The sequence below is a fragment of the Ovis canadensis genome, chromosome 22 (genome assembly GCF_042477335.2).
Source record: "Ovis canadensis isolate MfBH-ARS-UI-01 breed Bighorn chromosome 22, ARS-UI_OviCan_v2, whole genome shotgun sequence".
NCBI classification, from domain to species: Eukaryota; Metazoa; Chordata; class Mammalia; order Artiodactyla; family Bovidae; genus Ovis; species Ovis canadensis.
The window spans coordinates 57,010,380-57,028,052 of NC_091266.1; the positions used below are offsets into that span (position 1 = coordinate 57,010,380).

The following is a 17,673-nucleotide window of genomic DNA, read 5'->3' on the forward strand; positions in this document are numbered from 1 at the left end:
TATTCACACACTCAAAGTCACAGAGAACGTATATGGAAAAAGGCTAGAAGGGAATGAAGGAGAATGAAAAAAGCAGGTTTGTTAACAATAAAACCAGAAAAAGACATTACAAGACAGGAAAACTACGTAACAGTATCTCATAAACACAGAAGGAAAAATCTTCACAAAATATTAGCAAATCAAACCCAACAATGTATATAAAGAATTACACACTATGACAGAATAGGATTAACCCCAGATATGCAAGGTTGGGTCAAATATTAGAGAATTTAAAAAAGAAAAGCAATTAATGTAATCCAACCATCAAAATAGGCTAAAAGAAAAGTATGATTATATTGATTGATAAAGAAAACACATCTGACAAAATCCCACACCCATTCATGACTAAAAGTTCTCAGCAAACTATGAATAGAGAAACTTCATCAACTTTGTAAAGAACATATACAAAAAATCCACAGCTAACATCATACTCAACTGTAAGAAACTGGACCATCTCCCCCTAAAATGGGGAACAAGACAATGATATCCGCCTTCATTACTTCTATTCAACATCATACTGGAAATCTTAGTCAGTGTAATAATAGGAGAAAAGGAAATAAAAGATATTCATACGCACTGAAACGGAGAAAAAAAAAAGCTGTTTCACAAATGGCATGACATACTATGTAGAGAATTTCAAAGAATCAACAACAAAAACTGAAATTAATACGCAATTACAAGCAGATTATAGGACACAAGGTTGATATGCAAGGCAACTGCTCCCCTATATACAAGCAGTGACAGGAATTTGAAATTAAAAAACACAACACCATTTACGAAATGACCAAAAAAACTTACACACCTAAATATAAATCTAACAATATATTCAGAATCCATATGCAAAACACTACAAAACTATGACAAAAGGAATCAAAAAAGACATAAACAAATGGAAAATATTATATGTTCATTTTGACTGAGATGTCCATCCTTCCCAAGTCAAGTCTCCAGACTGAATGCAATCTCAATCAAAACCCCAGCAACTTATTTCATGAATACTGGCAAATTAATTCTAATGCTTATCTGGAAAGGAAAAAGAGTCAGAATACCAACACAATACTGAAGAACAACAAAGTCGGAAGACTGAAACCACTTGACATCAAGACTTACTATAAAGCCACAATAATCAAGCTTGTGTGATACTGGTGAGAACAAATGAAACAACAGAACAGAACACAAAATCCACATAAATATAGTCAACTGCCCCTTGGCAAAGAAGCAAAGATAATTCAAGAGAGAAAGATCAGTCTGTACAACAAAAGGTACTGCACCAACTGGACATCCAGATGCAAAAAAAAAAAAAGCAGTATCTAGTCACATACCTCACACCTTTCAAAAAAAATAACTCACAATGGATCACAGACTATGTAAAATGTGAAACTTCTAGATGATAACATAGGTGAAAATCTAGGAGACCCGAGGTATGGCGATGAGTTTTTAGATAAAACACCAAAAAGCACAATCCACGAAGGAAATAAATGTCAAGCTGGAAATCACTAAAATTAAAAACCTCGAGTCTGTGAAATACACTGTTATGAGAATAAAAAGGCAAGCCACTGACTGGAGAAAATCTTGCAAAATATCTCTGGGTCTCCCGCATTCCAGGCAGATGCTTTAACCTCTGAGCCACCAGGAAGTCCCAAAAAGAACTAGCATTCAAAAAAAAAAAAAAAAAAAAAGCACTCTTAATATTAAAAAAAAAAAAAAAGCACTCTTAAAATTCACCAATGAGAAAACAACTCAATTAAAACCAGGCAAAATATCTAGTGAGACACTTCACCAATGATGTACAGATGCCAAACATGAATACAAAGATATTCAAAAAATAAAAAGATGCTCAATATCATTTGTTGTTAGGAAACAAACTATTTTAAAAAAACAGAGTATTACATAGCTATTAGAATAGCTGAAATCCAATAACCTGAATATCAAATGCTGGTGAGAATGCAGAGTAACAGGAATTCTCATTCACTAAAGGTGGGAATGCAAAATGGTACAGACACTTTGATACAGACACTGGACATCCAGATGCAAAAAAAAAGCAATATCTAGTCACAGGCCTTACATCTTTCAAAAAAAATTAACTCACAATGGATCACAGACTATGCAAAATGCAAAACTTCTAGATGATAACATGTTTGGTGGCCAAACGCACAAAATGGAGAAATGTTAAGTATTTATTGCTAAGTGAATGAAATCAGTGCGAAAATGCGACCAATTATACGATTTCAATTACATTCTATAAAAGGCAAAACTGTTGAGAAAGTAAAAGATCAGTGGTTGCCAAGAAATTGGGGGGTGGGGAAGGATGAACAGATGTAGTACAGGGGGCTTACAGGATGAAACTGTTCTATATAATAAGTGTAGTAGTGCAAACATGACATTATGCACTTGTCAAAACTCACAGAATTTTACAACACGAAGGGTGAGCTTTAATACAAGCAAATTAAATGGCTGATTCACTTTGCTATACAGCAGAAACTGTCCATGAGTCCATACTGATATAAATGATTGAATACACTAATACGTGAGGAGGAAGACACCAATCTCCCATGCAGAATTGCAAAGAGCTTATGTAGATACTCTGCCTAAAGTGAGGGAAGCATAATTCACTACTATGTCAGTGGGGGCTGCACACAGTGACTTCTTTCCCAAAAGCACAGTTTGGGAAAGGGGTGGGAGAGTAACTGTGCAAGTAAGAGAACATCCACCATGGTGCTAGCACCATCAGTGATTTCTAAAACTTCCAATGCTGTACTTAAAATGGTGCTTGGACAGTAAACACATCTTTAACCTTTGAAGAGCTTCTACCAACTATAATAATAAATGTCAAACCCTGGTTTTAGCATTCACTGGCACATATGGCATCGCTCTTTTAAAAAATCATTACTATTTCTCTAGAAACAGATACAGCTTGAAGAGCAGAAGAGATAAGCATACAGAAGTATTATACAAAAGGAAAACAAAGGATATTAACCTATTTTATCTGCAACATCTGAATTAATGCCAATCCTCTAAATTGTTAATAGACTTGAGGCCTAATCACCTGTCTTAGAAAATATTGTTCCAACTATGTAATAAGAAATAAACTCCTACATATCATAGCATTTTATGAAAACCATCTTTTAAATATAAGCCCCGAGGCTCACAGGAATGAACTCTCTGTCGTTAGAAATGCTCGGGCAGGAGAGCAACCAGTGCAGCGACACAGAGACAGAAACGAACTGTCAGCTCGTGATGGGGAAGGTGGGGAGCCTGCCACACGCGCGAAAGCCTTCAAGGGAAAGCTAGCTGGACGACTCTGAGATGAGTCTAAATCCTTCCATGAGTTCAGTTTAGTGTGTCATTCCAGGGCTCATTAAATCAAATGACTGTGTTCATTCATTCATTTAAAAACGTATTTATTAAGGACATAGTAAGTAGGGACTCAATAAGCACATTCTCAATAAATAAATAATCGATATATTCTGATAGCCCTAAACATGAAGAAGCCCCGCTATATGTTGTACTAGCCTGAAAATTTTTTTTCAAACTGCAATTACCTTCTCAGTTTCCAAAGTTCATCACTTCTCTCATCTCCTGGATCTCCCACTGGTTCATTCTCCTATGAGTCCAGTCGTGACCAATTTGTCCTACCACCAGCATTATTCCCACCTCTTAGTTCCACGCTGAGAGTTAGGTTTCTTCCCTATCTGCAAAGCACTGCATATAGATAGGGGTTGTTTTATAATTATTTAGCAAAAAACTACCTACTCTGACTCCCATCACATCACCTGAGGAAACCAGAAATCCAGGAGTCAACTAACAAATAAACTGGTCATAAAACCACAGTTATTAAATGACATACAAACTGGCCTCTGAGCCCCTAAGTCAATGCTAAACAAGAAAACCAGCTACTTTTAAATGCTTTTAAATAAGCTCACTTCTCAAATATCCTTCATCTATCCAAGCTGGCATCCGGTCCCATCACTTCATGGGAAATAGATGGGGAAACAGTGGAAACAGTGTCAAACTTTATTTTTGGGGGGCTCCAAAATCACTGCAGATGGTGACTGCAGCCATGAAATTAAAAGACGCTTACTCCTTGGAAGAAAAGTTATGACCAACCTAGAAAGCATATTCAAAAGCAGAGACATTACTTTGCCGACTAAGGTCCGTCTAGTCAAGGCTATGGTTTTTCCTGTGGTCATGTATGGATGTGAGAGTTGGACTGTGAAGAAGGCTGAGCGCCGAAGAATTGATGCTTTGGAAATGTGGTGTTGGAGAAGACTCTTGAGAGTCCCTTGGACTGCAAGGAGATCCAACCAGTCCATTCTGAAGATCAACCCTGGGAATTCTTTGGAAGGAATGATGCTAAAGCTGAAGCTCCAGTATTTTGGCCACCTCATGCGAAGAGTCGACTCATTGGAAAAGACTCTGATGCTGGGAGGGATTGGGGGCAGGAGGAGAAGTGGACGACCGAGGATGAGATGGCTGGATGGCATCATGGAGTCGATGGACGTGAGTCTGAGTGAACTCCGGGAGTTGGTGATGGACAGGGAGGCCTGGTGTGCTGCGATTCATGGGGTCGCAGAGTCGGACACGACTGAGCGACTGAACTGAACTGATCCAAGCTGGTAAACAACACAGCATGAAATACAAAGTGCTTCAATGCAGGGTTAAAAAATTTTTTTTTCTTAAAATCTGCTTTGCTGTACTCCTTTTCTTTCCATAATGCTTTCTGACTATTAAAACATGAGTGATTTCCTTTTCCCCTCGTGGGGTCTTCACTGACCTAATTTTAAAAAACTGATTTCAAAAACGGAACACACTCCAAGTAAAGACAGATACGAAGCTATTTTTCTAAAACTGTATCTGAGACCTCAGCACTACTGTTAACAATGATCTACTAGTCTCAACTTGCTAAGTTAATCAATACTTTCAAGCTTTTCAACAAGTAATTGGCCGCTGAAAAAATGGATTGGAAGTGAACCTGAAATATTGATTCCCTCAGCCCTCGTTGCAGCTGGAACAGCCATAGACCCCAGATCACTCACTTCTGGCTGGGGAAGTCTGAAAAATAGCAGTGTCCAACACCATATACTGAGCTGATCTAACATACTTGATTTCTGTCTGTGCACATACATGTGCTGAATCAGCTACTTTTAAACACTTTTAAATTAACTTGCTTCTCAAATAGGCCTCATTTATCCAGGTCAGTAAACAAAGCAGCATGAAAAACAAAATGTTCCAATGCACGGTTAAAGAAAAAATTTTTTAATCTGCTTTGCTATACTCCTTCTATTATTCCACTTGACATAAAACTGCTGTAACAGAATTTCTTCCCCTCAAACACAACCCCTTAATTCAAATTAAGTAATACTTTAAAACATGGAAAGCGCACAAAGAGTTTGAGGGACAGAGTGAAGGAGATAAGAACAGAAAGAACAATACTTAGATCTGTGAAATCAGAAATCGGCAGAACGCTTGGACTTGATCTCCAATCTTTCAACAATATCCTTAAAACCCAGACTCACTGAACTTGATCAAGCCACAGGCTTCACCATGCTGTGACTTGGACACTTATTGATTACAAGTTTGTTAATAAGCTGAGTTCAGTGCAGTTGCTCAGTCGTGTTCGACTCTTTGCGACCCCATGGACTACAGCACATCAGGCCACCCTGTCCATCACCAATTCACGGAGTTCACTCAAACTCATGTCCATTGAGTCCGTGATGCCATCCAGCCATCTCATCCTCTGTCATCCCCTTCTCCTGCCCTCAATCTTTCCCAGCATCATGGTCTTTTCAAATGAATCAGCCCTTCACATCAGGTGGCCAAAGTATTGGCGTTTCAGCTTCAGCATCAGTCCTTCCAATGAACACTCAGGACTGATCTCCTTTAGGATGGACTGGTTGGATCTCCTTGCAGTCCAAGGGACTCTCAAGAGTCTTCTCCAACACCACAGTTCAAAAGCATCAATTCTTCGGTGCTCAGCTTTCTTCACAGTCCAACTCTCACATCCATATATAACCACAGGAAAAACCATAGCCTTGACTAGATGGACCTTTGTTGGCAAAGTAATGTCTCTTCTTTTGAATATGCTGTCTAGGCTGGTCATAACTTTCCCTCCAAGAAGCAAGTGTCTTTTAATTTCAAGGCTGCAATCACCATCTGCAGTGATTTTGGAGCCCAAAAAATAAAGTAAGTCTGACACTGTTTCCCCATCTATTTCCCATGAAGTGATGGGACCGGATGCCATGATCTTCATTTTCTGAATGTTGAGCTTTAAGCCAACTTTTTCACTTTCCTCTTTCACTTTCATCAAGAGGCTTTTTAGTTCCTCTTCACTTTCTGCCATAAGGGTGGTGTCATCTGCATATCTGAGGTTACTGATATTTCTCTCGGCAATCTTGATTTCAGCTTGCGTTTCTTCCAGTCCAGCGTTTCTCATGATGTACTCTGTATATAAATTAAATAAGCAGGGTGACAATATACAGCCTTGACGTACTCCTTTTCCTATTTGGAACCAGTCTATTGTTCCATGTCCAGTTCTAAACTGTTGCTTCCTGACCTGCATATAGGTTTCTCAGGGGGCAGGTCAGGTGGTCTGGTATTTCTGTCTCTTTCAGAGTTTTCCACAGTTTGTTATGATCCACACAGTCAAAGGTTTTGGCACAGTCAATAAAGCAGAAATAAATGTTCTTCTGGAACTCTCTTGCTTTTTTGATGATCCAATGGATGTTGGAAATTTAATCTCTGGTTGCTCTGCCTCTTCTAAAACCAGCTTGAACATCAGGAAGTTCACAGTTCACATATTGCTGAAGTCTGGCTTGGAGAATTTTAAGCATTACTTTGCCAGCGTGTGAGATGGGTGCAATTGTGCACTCCTGACCTTGGACATGGGATATCTCCTCTTGGCCGCTCCTGCGCCACGCTGTGCAGCCGTGTTAACGAGTAGCAACTAGAAACCATCTTTACTGTAAATTTAAATCATCAGCTAAAATAAATTTGTCACCTTTACCTTCACTAGGTTATGAAGAGCCAAATCATTCTGTCCCTTCCATTAACTCCCCAAGGGGTTCAGTCCCCCAGTATAAGATAGGCCTCCCAAGTCACTGACTGGTCTCTACTGAGTGTCTTGAAAATTCTACTTCAATTCTTGGGATCGCTGCATTTCTTTAACCCCTTACTTAGTTAAGGCCTTTCAATGGTTAATACTCTTAAAAACACAGCAGATGAGATAATGGCAGATTGTGCAGGAAAACACACTATTTGGGAAAGGGAAAGTTAACAGCAGTCCTGCCTCAATGAAACAGCATCAGGAACTCAGCAACGCTCCAACTTCTCAGCCTCAAAACCCCTTTACACTGACAAAACTGAGGACCCCAGAGAACTTTTACTTATTGAACTGTGTCTGTATACACTTACTGTATTAAATACAAAGACCAAAATATGTTCCAAAAATATGTTCCTATTAATTCACTTAAAACAACAATAAATCCAATACATGTTAATTAGACATACTTTAAGAATTACTGTATTTTCCAAAACCAAGATAAATCTAGTTAGGGGAATGGCACTGTTCAACACTCTGCATATCCTGGGCGGCTGCCTGTGTGCTCAGTCATGTCCAGCTCTTCCCAACCCCGTGGACTGTAGCCCAGCAGGCTCCTCTGTTCATGGGATTCTCCAAGAGTACTGGAGTGGGTTGCCATTTCCTCCTCCAGGGGATCTTCCTGACCCAGGGACCAAACCCACATCTCCTGCATTGGCAGGTAGATTCTTTGCCACTGAGCCACCAGGGAAGCCCCCATTCATACTTTTCAAATGTAGATGGAGAAGGAGTCTATAAACTGTAAACAGAAAGGAAGCAGGCCATAGTGACGGACTCCAGGATTCATAATCAAGATTCCTGAATTTGAGCCCTAACTCCCCGCACTGTACAATTTCTGGCTATTTTATCTTAGCAAGACAATAACTTCTTTTAAAGTATCCATTTCTGCATTATAAAACAGGAATACTACTAGGCACCTTCAAAGGTCGCTGTGAGAAATAAATGACAAGGCACAAACACTGCAGACTGAGCAAATTTAGGTACGTTTTGGTTTCAGCGTTAAGGGGTCTGAATGACACATCCTAAAAGATTGTGTCTAAGAAATCACATCAGTAGCTCATTGAATAGCAAACTTATACAAGCTAACAGAACCTATCTTCAATTTCCTTACAAAGAGCTCAGTAATGTGATTAGCAATATGCAATAGTTTATCTTTCTCATGCTCCCAGTTTATCACAGTTTCAGATAAGTGAAAGAATAAGCAAAGTTATTTTTAGCAGTTCCTCAATTTCAAGAATTTAGCTGATAACAGGAAAAATACAACAATAAAGCTCACGGCTAGCTATACAAAAGAAAAAACACAACTTAAATGTTGGGGAGAATGGTATGGCTTCGGTGATTAATGAGCTATGCAGTACAATACCAAAGATGCTCTATAGAAACGACATCAATATTAATGGGTGAATTCAGGCTTTTGGCTAAATGGTTCCCAAAATGCACGTATATTTACGCTGATAAAGTATACCTGTCTCCTTACCCACCTGCTTCGATGTGCCTCAGTTATGTTTAAAACAGACACTGTTACAACTTAAAGAAACAGGGAAATGAGAAGTCTCACTCATATGCACTAGAAACAGTACTGGGGGGACCGACTCAGGGGTTCAGAGACTGGAAGAGCAGAAGTCTTCAGGGGCTACGCAAGGGCAGGACCTGTGTTCTCCTCCCTGCCAAAGCATCCAAAAGTAACACTGCAATCACACCTGTTCACATACAGATCTGTGATTTGCCAACTGATGTCCTGAACTTTTTAAACAACAGTTTACTGAGGCTTCCCAAGGTAAGCATTTTAAGCACCTGATTAAAAGCGCACTGCTTGAAAATAACAGTAACGCTGAAGAAGCTGAAGTTGAATGGTTCTATGAAGACCTACAAGACCTTTTAGAACTAACACCCAAAAAAGATGTCCTTTTCATTATAGGGGATTGGAATGCAAAAGTAGGGAGTCAAGAAATACCTGGAGTAACTGGCAAGCTTGGCCTTGGAGTACAGAATAAAGCAGGGCAAAGGCTAACAGAGTTTTGCCAAGAGAACGTACTGGTCATAGCAAACACCCTCTTCCAACAACACAAGAGAAGACTCTACACGTAGACATCACCAGATGGTCAACATTGAAATCATACTGATTATATTCTTTGCAGCCAAAGATGGAGAAGCTCTATACAGTCAACAAAAACAAGACCAGGAGCTGACTGTGGCTCAGATCATGAACTCCTATTGCCAAATTCAGATTTAAATTAAAGAAAGTAGGGAAATCCACTAGACCATGCAGGTATGGCCTAAATCCCTAAATCAAATCCCCTATGATTATACAGTAGAAGTGAGAAATAGATTTAAGGGACTAGATCTGTAAGAGTGCCTGATGAACTATGGACTGAGGTTTATTACATTATACAGGAGACAGGGATCAAGACTATGCCCATGGAAAAGAAATGCAAAAAAGCAAAATGGCTGTCTGGGGAAGCCTTACAAATAGCTGTGAAAAGAAGAGAAGCAAAAAGCAAAGAAGAAAAGGAAAGACATTCCCATTTGAATGCAGAGTTCCAAAGAACAGCAAGGAGAGATAAGAGAGCCTTCCTCAGCGATCAATGCAAAGAAATAGAGGAAAACAACAGAATGAGAAAGACTAGAGATCTCCTCAAGAAAATTAGAGATACCAAGGGAACATTCATGCAAAGATGGGCTCGAAAAAGGACAGAAATGGTATGGACCTAACAGAAGCAGAAGATATTAAGAAGAGGTGGCAAGAATACACAGAAGAACTGTACAAAAAAGATCTTCATGACCCAGATAATCACGATGGTGTGATCACTCACCTAGAGTCAGACATCCTGGAATGCGAAGTCAAGTGGGCCTTAGAAAAGCATCACTACAAACAAAGCTAGCGGAGGTGATGGAATTCCAGTTGAGTTATTTCAAATCCTAAAAGATCATGCTGTGAAAGTCCTGCACTCAATATGTCAGCAAATTTGGAAACCTCAGCAGTGACCACAGGACTGGAAAAGGTCAGTCTTCATTCCAATCCCAAAGAAAAGAAATGCCACAGAATGCTCAAACTATTGCACAACTGCACTCATTTCACATGCTAGTAAACTAATGCTCAAAATTCTCCAAGCCAGGCTTCAGCAATACGTGAACCATGAACTTCCAGATGTTCAAGCTGGTTTTAGAAAATGGCAAAGGAACCAGAGATCAAACTGCCAATATCCGCTGGATCATGGAAAAAGCAAGAGAGTTCCAGAAAAACATCTATTTCTGCTTTATTGACTATGCCAAAGCCTTTGACTGTGTGGATCACAATAAACTGTGGAAAATTCTGAAAGAGATGGGAATACCAGACCACCTGACCTGCCCCCTGAGAAACCTATATGCAGGTCAGGAAGCAACAGTTAGAACTGGACACGGAACAATAGACTGGTTCCAAATAGGAAAAGGAGTACGTCAAGGCTGTATACTGTCACTCTGCTTATTTAACTTATACGCAGAGTACATCATGAGAAATGCTGGGCTGAAAGAAGCACAAGCTGGAATCAAGATTGCTGAGAGAAATATCAGTAACCTCAGATATGCAGATGACATCACCCTTATGGCAGAAAGAGAAGAGGAACTAAAAAGCCTCTTGATGAAAGTGAAAGAGTAAAGTGAAAAAGTTGGCTTAGAGCTCAACATTCAGAAAACGAAGATCATGGCATCTGGTCCCATCACTTCATGGGAAATAGATGGGGAAACAGTGTCAGACTTTATTTTGGGGGGCTCCAAAATCACTGCAGATGGTGACTGCAGCCATGAAATTAAAAGACACTTACTCCTTGGAAGGAAAGTTATGACCAACCTAGATGGCATATTCAAAAGCAGAGACATTACTTTGCTAACAAAGGTCCATCTAGTCAAGACTATGGTTTTTCCAGTGCTCATGTATGGATGCCAGAGTTGGACTGTGAAGAAAGCTGAGCACCGAAGAACTGATGCTTTTGAACTGTGGTGTTGGAGAAGACTCTTGAGAGTCCCTTGGACTGCAAGGAGATCCAACCAGTCCATCCTAAAGGAGATCAGTCCTGGGTGTTCATTGGAAGGACTGATACTGAAGCTGAAATTCCAATACTCTGGCCACCTCATGTGAAGAGTTGACTCACTGGAAAAGACCATGATGCTGGGAGGGATTGAGGGCAGGAGGAGAAGGGGATGACAGAGGATGAATGGCTGGATGGCATCACCGACTCGATGGACATGAGTTTGAGTAGACTCTGGGTGCTGGTGATGGACAAGGAGGCCTGCTGCGTTGCGATTCATGGGGTCGCAAAGAGTCGGACACGAATAAGCCACTGAACTGAACTGCTTGAAAACAACTTATTCCTACAACTGTTTTGTTTTTTGTTAACAGTTCAGGAAACACTACAAATAATCCTCAGATTCATTTTAAGAACAGAAACTCATGAAGATATTCAAATGGCCAAAAAACACATGAAAAGATGCTCAATATCATTAATTATTAGAGAAATACAAATCAAAACTACAATGAGGTATCACCTCACACTGGTCAGAATGATCATTGTCAAAAAAGTCTACCAAAAATGGAAAAATCTACAAACAATAAATGCTGGAGAGGATGTGAAGAAAAGGTAACTCTCCTATACTGTTGGCAGGAATGTAAACTAGTACAACCATTTACAGAGAACAGTACAGAGGTTCCTTAAGAAAACTAAAAATAGAGCTACCATATGATCCTGCAATCCCACTTCTGGGTATATACTCAGAGAAAACCAGTAATTTAAAGAGATATATGCACCCCAAAGTTCACTGCTACACTATTTACAACAGCCAGGACATGGAAGCAACTTTAATGTCCTTCAACAGAGGAATGGATTTTTTTTAAAAAAATGCAGTACATATACACAATGGAATATTACTCAGCCATAAAAAAAGAATGAAATAATTTCATTTTCAGCAACCTGGATGGCTCTAGAGACTGTCATACTGAGTGAAGTCAGAGAAAAATAAGCATCATGATATCACTTGTATGTGGAGTATTAAAAAAAATGTTTCAAATGAACTTATTTACAGAACAGAAAGAGTCACAGATGTAGAAAAACTTATGGTTACCTGGGAGAGGGATAAACTAGGAAACTGAGATATTTCAATAGAATTAAAAAAAAAAAAAAAGAAACTTAAAGGTGTGCTAAACCAGTATGCCATCAAAATTTACATACTTTCTTAAAAAGACCCAAAAATGAAATTTAAAAACTGGAAATAATATAGTCTATAAATAAGAAACTAAAAATAATAAATTTAACTTGGAAAATGCAAACAGCAGTACCCATGGTTAATACATCACACAGCTTTGCATACGCAATTTCAAACTGAATGCAACCAATTCTTAATTTTCTGGAGACAATCAGTACACTATAGATGGCTACCAAAACTAACACACTTCCCACTTCATAGCTGTACTGTAAGTAGATATAATGACAGTCTACCTGGGAAAAAGACTCCAACCTTATTTCCAGTTAATGTCCAAACTATTTGAAATTAAGATATTTTAAGGGACAGTTCTGAGAAAATATGTGGTGGCTGGACATGCAGTTCCCACCAAGGAACATTCCATTAGAACAGATCTGCTTTCAAAGAGTTTTTGTTCCCTGGGCAAAATCTCCCCTGCTGAAAAGACAACTATAGCCTTGAAGTAGTTGGGAATATTATCAATAGTTAACCAATATTCCTTGTAACCTCCACCAGCAAAAAAAAAAAAAAAACTGTTTGCATTTTGAAGTTACCTTACCTTTCTCTTAGCTGATTCTGACAGTTAACACAAATTAAAACTACTCTGATCGGATATTACATTAGACATCAATGTTTCACGTTCATGTGTGTGTGCTGTCATATCCAACTCTTTGTGACCCCATGGACTGTAGCTCACCAGGCTCTCTGTCCATGGGATTCCAGCCAAGAATATTGGACTGGGTGGCCACTTCCCCATTTCTTTCTCCAGGTGATCTTCCTGACCCAGGGATGGAACCCACATGTCCTGCTTGGCAGGTGGGTTCTTTACAACTGAGCCACCAAGGAAGCCATCAGTGTTTTATAGCCCATTTGATATTCTAGGAGCCAAATTTTTTAATATTAACCTTTAAAGTATGAAATTATCTTACGTACATTTAACAAATAATGCTAACTCTATACAACTTAGCAACTGAAGAACAATTCTGTAACAGGGCTGCACCAAAAACTTTAGTCTATGCAAGCTTATTCTAAGCTGATTATTTCCAAGTATCACCTATATTTCAAGCCAAAGACAACCAAGTTTAAATGATCCTTAAAAAAGAAATAGTTTGAAAAAAAAAAAAAGGAAAAAAAAATAAAGAAGAAATAGTTCATGTAACAGTATTTGTTATTCTACTTTAAGAAACATTTTCTCTGTTCACAAAGGAAATATATAAAAGTAAATTTTACTAATATAAATGACATCATTTTTATAGCCTGCAGATTAGAAAGAACTCATTCAGTCTTCCTATTCACACAACTCTCTTAGGATATACTACATTACTTTATGATAGGTGAACATCTAAAGGCCTTAATTTCACCAGAATCCCTGAGTCAGTGAAGATTATCCATTCTTTAGAGAGAAACGTACTCTTTATATCATCTACCTCAATTTCTGGTGGTAATCTCAATAAAAAATACTCAGTAGCATCTAACCTAAAAACTTTATTCAGCACATATTAAATAAGACCATGACATTGATAGCATAACAACTTCTATTCACTTCTAAACTGGGGAGAATGAGCCAGACTAAAATAAAATCATAAAATAAAATAATCATGGTAATTCATATAAAGAACTATTATGCAATAATTTTAAAATATGTTTAGTGAGATTTTTAATAACATTATAAACATTTCTCCAAATTAAGTAAAAAAAAAAAAAATGTAAAATGAGATATGATCCCAAGCACATGAAAAATTTCTGTAGGACACACACAAAAACTTTTAAAGATGGGAAAAAAATCTGATATTGTCAGTAGAGAGTTTAAGTGATTTTTTTTCTTATTCTTTTATCATCTATATTTTTTAAAGTCTTATTTTTAATAACATATATTAATATAGAATCAAAAAAGTTTTAAAAACCCAAGGTTGAAGAATTACCAGCAAGTGTTAAATAGGTGGTTAACAGGAGATTATTGAGATTACCACCAGAAATTGAGGTAGATGATATAAAGGTGAAATTTGACAAAGGTCAAAGAAATTACTGGGTGTTCTTTCACTGCAGTTCTGGGCTTGACTGTCTATTAATTAAATTATTTTTCAATTTGGTTGGAGTAGAGGTTAACTTACAGACTTCTGTCTAGTGGAACAAATAATCCAAAAGTTTACCGTTTAATGCCTTGTAAGACAATAACCAGTTGTATTTATCTAACTCAGCAATCTCATCTCAATCTTTTACTAAACTGTTTGCACATATGTATCAGATATATATACATATATATATCAATATTTTCATAAATGCTCCTGGCATCAGTTCTAATGTCTTAAATGGTTCCTGCATTAATTAATGAGTCAAATTAAAATCTGATATGTGTTCATGCCCTACTGCATGAAGATCATGAGTTCAGCTTTTGGAAAATTATAGTTTAACAGTTTTGGAGACCATCCACCAAGAAGCTCAAGTGAACTAATTCACCCAATGGAACTAAGTAAATTTTTAAGTGCCCTCACAGTGCCTTACACCTAACATGCCTTTTCTTGACTCTCAAAGAGATTCCTGTGCAGCGAAAGAGTTCGATCTAACTTTACTCTCTTTTTCTCTCTACTAAGCCTGTGCTTCTGTTTGTCTTATGACTAGTAAGTTATCCCCATTACTGGCAGCAATGGCTGACTTTGGTTCATAGTTCCTGTTGGATGGATGATGGAGATCTATTCTCTACTGGATGAGAGAAGACAGAGAATCTGGTTTGTTAGTTTTTGTGTATTTATAAGTTCAATCAGTTAAAGAGAACAACTCTTTGAGTACTCAACCAATGAGTTTCTGTATTTTTAACCTGAAGCTGAAGTTGCAGAACTGAAGCTAAAAGCTCTCTATATGTTTTGAATCTATAAATCAGAAAAGCTGTTTCTTCTTGTTATACACAGAACATTTTCCTATATCCAGAGAGTATTAATAAACCATACAGTTGCATCTCTTAGACAGAGGAGCTCTATAAATTTGACTGGATTATTTTACTTGGCATCATGTCCTCCAGATCTGTCCACACTGCAGTATGTGCCAGAATTTCCTCCCTTTTTAGGGATAAGTAATATTTTACTCCTGTGTACTTATCATATTTTGTTTATACGTTCATCTGTCCATAGACACATGGGCTGTTTATACTTTTTGGCTGTTATGAATAATGCTTCTATGAACATTGATATACAATAACTGTTTGAGTCCCTACTTTCAATTCTTTTGTGTATATACCCAGAAGAGGACTACCTAGATGACACAGTAATTCTATTTTTAATTCTTTGAGGAACTGCCATACCGGTTGCCATAGAGGCTGTACCGTTTTACATGCCCACCGGCAATGCACAAGGGTTCCAACTTCTCCATATCCATGCCAGTATTTATTATTGTCTGGTTTTTTGATAACCGCCATCCTAATAGGTATGAAGGTGATATGTCTTTGTGGTTTTGATTTGTTTTTCCCTAATGACTGTTAATGTTGAACAACCACTATTATTTTTATGTTTTGTGCTGGCTTAATTTCTAAGATACTTATATAATTTTAAAATGTGGATTAATGTAAATCAACAAATTTAATGAATAACCTTTGGATGCCTCAGCAGTTTCTAAGTAAGAACAAACACTAAATCAATGAGCATAATTTTAAGTTTATATACTTTTATTTCGTAGGTCCGTCTAGTCAAAGCTATGGTTTTTCCAATAGTCGTGTAAGAATGTAAGAGTTGAACCATAAAGAAGGCTGAGTGTCAAAGAATTGATGCTTTTGAACTGTGGTGTTGGAGACAACTCTTGAGAGTCCCTTCGACTACAAGGAAATCAAACCAGTCAATCCTAAAGGAAATCAATCCTGAATATTCACTGGAAGGACTGATGCTGAAGATGAAGCTCCAATACTTCGGTCAACTGATGCCACGAGCCAACTCATTAGAAAACACCCTGATGCTGGGAAAGATTGAGGGCAGGAGGAGAAGGCAATGACAGAGGATGAGATGGTTGGATGGCATCACCGACTCAATGGACATGAGTCTGAGCAAGCTCCAGGATGGTGAAGGACAGTCCATGGGGTCCCAAAGAGTAGGACACGACTGAGTGACTGAACAATAACAATTGCTCCAGAATGGTCCTATCTTTGGGTCACGTCAATAAACATCTTCATCTTTGCCACAAAAGGGATGTGAAAGAAAACTGTGATATTTGTATTTCTGCACTGTCTCAGTCTTCTATAATGCTCACCTAGAATAGGTAATTCTCAATTTCCTACCTCCCAAGTCCTCTCTACAAAATGGAAGTTATCACTTCATTAAAAATATAATGAACATGTATAGTTGAGACCATATTAAGGACGAAAATAAGAGAAATAACATCTGTGTATGCAAGGTAAGAAGAATTTTTTTACAGAAAAAAAAAAAAAAACAGGTGGAATTAAGTAAAATGTCAACTTGCTTCAGAGCACAAAAAAGCATAGTGACAGTGAAAGCCCAAACCTGAAGGACTAGAGCAAGCTGTCGTTTGCAGAAAGTTTCTCTTATTTTCCCAGTTTAAAATACCCAAGCCTGAAAGGAAGCTATAGAACATGTTAAAATGTTAGCTAAGTTCACTCAGTTTTGAAGGACGTCATCATCTGGGATACTCTTCCTAAGCTTGCAAGCGAAAAAGTGAGGGTCAAGGCGCTTAAGAGATTTGCCCAAGGTCACACAGCCAACTTAGGAGAACACTAAGAAGGACCTGGAATTTCCAACTTTCAGTTCAGTGTTTTTTTCAGTGGACAAGGCTTAAATGGTACACCACATTAAAACACAATCAAAATATATTAACATGTTCTGTTCAAAATAATGGAGATACTTCAGCAATTTACTAAACCAAAGTATGAGTCAAGAAATATATTTCTTGATGACAGAAATCTTAGGAACTAAAAAGCTTCAAAGAAAACAAAAAAGTTTCCCCTAACATTTACAATTTCAAACTAGGAACACTATAATTATCAAAATTTGAACTTTAAACATAGGAAACTGAGAAAAGATTTACAGCAAATGTTTTTAATAAATATGACAGAAGTAAAAAAGGAACTTATTTATTTATTTTTACTGTAGAGCAAATAGATAAAAATTAAGATGTGAATATATTGTTTAGTTTGACATTTCCTTATATTTATATTTTCCTTTACATGTTCATGGACAGAGGAGCCTGGTAGGCTACAGTCCATGGGGTCACAAAGAGTCGGACACGACTGAGAGACTTCACTTTTACATTTTCAGCCCTCGTCATCAAACAAAAAGACATTTATGAGGCACTATCTAAATGCTCAAAAGGAAAAGTAACAGGATCCC

At 37.9% G+C, this 17,673-nt stretch overlaps 2 protein-coding genes across 7 annotated transcripts in view; one reads left to right on the plus strand and one right to left on the minus strand.

Annotated features, from left to right (window-relative positions):
- Positions 1-17,673, minus strand: part of ATE1 (arginyltransferase 1) — a 162,814-nt gene that overhangs the window by 92,048 nt on the left and 53,093 nt on the right. The window lies entirely within an intron of this gene.
- The window catches only part of LOC138427652 (uncharacterized), a 116,552-nt gene that overhangs the window by 36,939 nt on the left and 61,940 nt on the right, over positions 1-17,673 (plus strand). The window lies entirely within an intron of this gene.